At 36.6% G+C, this 4,622-nt stretch overlaps 1 pseudogene; it reads left to right on the top strand.

Moving 5' to 3' along the window:
• The first annotated feature begins 1,418 nt into the window (after positions 1-1,418).
• Positions 1,419-1,646, top strand: LOC145258493 (U2 spliceosomal RNA; annotated as a pseudogene).
• Positions 1,647-4,622: the final 2,976 nt, after the last annotated feature.

Below are 4,622 nucleotides of genomic sequence, written 5' to 3'. Positions count from 1 at the left end.
CTCATAAAGTTCCTACTGAGTTTCTCGAAGAGAGATATTATGTTTCTGAATTTCTGCGATGAGAATCGACAATTCGTATTATTTGAATTATTTGGACTACTGTTCTCATATTGAGTGTTGTTCACATAATGTTTCTGTCGATGTAACCTTCGACCTTCTTCAGGTGTATCTTGTTCAACTCGGGGATCTTTCAGTCGGGCTCGATAATTTTCACATAATTTAAAACTGAACTCTTTATTAAATCCACGTGAGAAGCATGCTCTCATTCCGTCGGCCATGACCAGATAGACGCCCTAAGTAATTCGCAATCGTATTTTAGTGTCGCCGAGGATGTTACATCCAACGCATTTGGTCGAGTTAAGGATTCGGTCGGAGAGGCAAATGCACAAGATCCGGCGATCGCAGTAGTGATCAAAGACTTCAAGTTTATAAAGCTCCTCTCTGCGCAAGAAGAGAATTGTCCTGCCCAAGGCTTCGTGCTACATCTTATCTCCTGGCGAGACCACAGTAGTTTTGAAGAAGGACGAAGGCTGCTCTAGCCAGTTTAATACGGGTGGTGATTTCGTCTTTCGCTTGACCGGTGGCTGTAAAATTAGTGCAACGGTATTTGAAGTTTTCGACATCCTCAACAGCTTCATCATCGATGGCGGAAAGCTTTCTACTCTACTAATTTCTTCCCTCACACTGCTAGATTTAGAATTACCTCCCCATTTCCTGGTTCCCTGACGATACTTAAATGTAAATGTTTAAATGAAATGTAAACAAATATCTCGCTGCTCAACTCCATACATGTGTCTCTGTAGATATCGTCTGAAATAGTAGCCCTTTATATTCAAGCGGCAACATGCCTTGTTCAGGGTGAAAATTCGTATACATAAATATACATAGCCCCAGTAAGTATCTCACTACCGATACGATCCTCTATCTGTATAATATCTAGGTTCGCCCTAAAATGGAGTAGCCTTGCCACATCTGGGCAGTTGCTATTCGGTGCATCCTATCCTGGCTTGATAGAGTTCAAAACCGCCTTCGAAACCTAGTAGGTGATGCCCTTTTCTCTTCCCTGCAACCTCTTTCCCACACGTCGCGAGCCTGTTTCGGCTCTATCGCTATTTTCATGGCAAGTGCTCAACTCCAATCTATGGTCCATCCTAGCCAAACTTTTACAAAAAAAAAAAAAACGCTCGATTAGCTACAGCCACTACATATCATTCCTCGACTCTCTATCTGTGTCTACATCTAAAGATAGATTTCATGAACAAAGCTTCTTTCCCAGAACTGCCCGCCTTTCGAGCACTGTTCCGCTGACCGGCTTCACTGTTGAATACAACATGGTAGCTTTCAAATCCAATGTAAACAAGTTTTTCTTAAGCCACCCCATAAATAATCAAATTCTACCTAATTTACACCATTACAACAAAACTTGGCCTTTTGGTTAAGATCAAAGTGTAGTATCTGTTCTTCAGATGCTGCACTTCCATTTCTTGTTCGCTTTCGGTGGAGGCAGGATCAGTCCTTCACAACTGAGACAATTTTTTTTATTTTTGTACCTTTTCTCCACGTTAAAAACGGCCCTGGTGTCTAACTCTGTCCCGTGGGGAGGCATAGTAAATAGGTACACTACTATCTTGAATAATAAACCCTTATCCTGGAGTGGTCTTTAGGGCATGATAAGTGGTGACTCTCAAGTAAAAATAAAAATTCACAGGTCAAAACTAATTTCCATTACTACTGTACAAGATAAGATTAGCCATGGAGAAAGTTTAAACTAAAATCTATTCATGCCAATACAAGTGGACATATTTAGTGAGCTGTTATAACAGTGTTTAACTCTTCAAACGGATGGAACTTAATGCAGTTAATTGATAGAATGATATTAATGTTCTTATAGTTTCCATCCCGCGTTAAATAGGGTTATATACAATATTATCCTAAACATTTATATTTAATTAATATCTATATATGCATATATTTCGTCCTTTGTCGGGAAATCATCAGAGTAAAAGATAACTGTTCTGCCGATCCCACGAATCGAACCGCGGACTAAAGTCAGTTTTGTGCAATTTCAAGTCTTGGGGATACTAAGTTAATCAATATACTAAACTTAGCTCTTGTATAAACAGATATACCGCTGGAGTATACTATTATATAAAAGGAACTTTGTAAGTGTGTGTGTGTGTGTGTGTGTGTGTGTGTGTGTGTGTGTGTGTGTACCCTATGAACTTGAAACCGGCTGGGCCGATTTTTATGAAATTTCACACGAACTTACTTTATGTGCATGGATAGGTTTTGTATCGGAATGTCTTTGATAAGTATCAATAATCGAAAATCAAAATAATCCGATGAAAGAAGGAACAGACAATTAAAGTTAACATTTTACACAACATAAAATCACAAGTGCATTTGAGAAGTTTTATTACCAAACAAGCCGAAAAGCCCGACATATATAATCGACAGTGTCTTCTTTGATATGACAGGGGCACGTTTGAAATGGATGTTTCCGTTTAAAGATAAATTGCACTATTATACTTGAATTTTATATGTTAAATTTAAATTCGAGCCATTATCACCGAACAAGCAGTAAGATCAGCATATAAGATCAACAGTAGTGTATTTGGTAGAATAGAGGCGCGTTCGAAATGAGTGTTGCTATTAAACCATGATACTTGAATTTTGCATTTTAAACTTTAATGTAAGCCGTTATATATATATATATATATATATATATATATATATATATATATATATATATATATAAAATCTTAACTCCTATAAATTTTTTTTTGTCTAATGATATTCATATGAAAAACCTTTTTTCTATTTATTTTAAAACAATACACGCATTTGTTATATATGGGTCGTAGAAATGCATTCATCTGCAAAAGATCTAGCTAACTTGCATATTCTATAACACGATCAGCCGGTCACTGGCGTACGACCGGCGTCACGTGTTACACTAAATGTCTTAGAAACCGTCCCATGAAGATGTGAAGATGGGCCAGTCATTAGGGTCGGTTTATCGAGAAGAAAAGCTGAGATGTTGGATGTGGGTGTGTGGCTTCCCCATTCTCTCAAGATGATCTCTTCACCCTGGTGGCATTCTGGTTGGAATCTTCTTTCTTCGTTCTCCGGACCGCTTCGTTGTTTAATGGAGACATTTAAAGTAGACACAAAAACACACAACACGACACAATCGCCATATATGAGGAATACAATAAACTATTTATTCTACAAAAATGTATACAATATATACACAGAAACAATTTACATTTAATAATCTTCAAAATTAAACTAGCCAACCTAACTAATGATGAGAGAAGGGGAGCTCCCTCTCGTTTATGGAGAGACAGAAATATGCGTGCCTACCCCATGCCGTCCGTACGAAAAAAGGGGGCGATAAAGGAAAGGGAATTCTGGGGTTGCATTTCTGTGCATCTCGACGTTTATGGCCAAATCACCACCCGTCCATGCTGAAGAGTGTGCTAACAACCGTGACACTGAGATATAGTGTCACAATTCTTTTAAACATTCATTTTAATTATTTTCCTATTAGTTTTTTCGGCTTTCTTATGGGATGATCATCTTTAGTTTCCTATTATGTGTAATTATATTCATGGAGATATTCTATATGATTTGTAGTTGCGTAATATTTGCGTAAAAAGGTTATAGTAAACACAAACCTCTTTCTATATATATATATATTTATGTATGCGTATATGCATACATTTGTTTTAAAATTTGCCTACGAAACTCCTCCCTCAATTTTTGGTCTACAGGCATGAAACTTAATATATAGGGTATTCAAACTCATGAGAAACTTTCTATTTGAGTTTTAGTCGGGGGAAATCTGTGCAAAAGTGTGAAAATTAAAGAAATGAAATTTGCCAGATGAAGGTCGAACGACGACATTACGAATATGTACGTATAACGCAGTAGCTATTGGTTCATGTTTTAATTTTAGCTTTGCAGCAAACATGTCTTTATATCTCAGGCATTAAAGTCAAAGGAAAAAGTAATTCGTATGCTAAGCGTTTTGGTTTCGATTCTCAGTGGGTTCGCAGGAGTCATTTAAAAAATGTTAAAATTATAACTATACATTATGTCCAATATAATATAATAATAAATACGAAATCTGCATTAATAAAATATCATATTTAAGCTTATTTTACGACCGGGCAATGCTTGGCGGCCTGCTAGTATATATATATATATATATATATATATATATAAAAGTGAACGTGTCTGTGTGTATATCTGTGTGTCTGTGTGTGTGTTTGTGTACATTTCCCTGCGCAATAACTCTGTCAATTTTCAGTACAGATTCAAAATTTGATATACAGGGTACTTAGATTTGGGATAATCTTTGTAATCGATTTTCGGCCAGAAATGTGGCTGTTAAGGAGTCAAAGTTCAGCGATTTCACCTTTGAGAACTCTACCAAAATCCGCCGCCAATTTTGGGTCTAAACACTTGAAATTTTAGATATAGGTTCCTTGTGTATGGATCTAACTTAATAACATTATTTAAGCCCCAAACAATAAATATTAATGGGTCATAAACGGGGTCAAAGTTAAAAAAAATTGACCGCTTTTTTTTTTTTTGCTCAACATACACCTCCAAAC

This window comes from Euprymna scolopes, chromosome 33 (genome assembly GCF_053919585.1).
Source record: "Euprymna scolopes isolate OS-2025 chromosome 33, ASM5391958v1, whole genome shotgun sequence".
NCBI classification, from domain to species: Eukaryota; Metazoa; Mollusca; class Cephalopoda; order Sepiida; family Sepiolidae; genus Euprymna; species Euprymna scolopes.
Note: the sequence above shows the minus strand (reverse complement) of the source record. Positions and strands in the feature narration are given on the sequence as shown.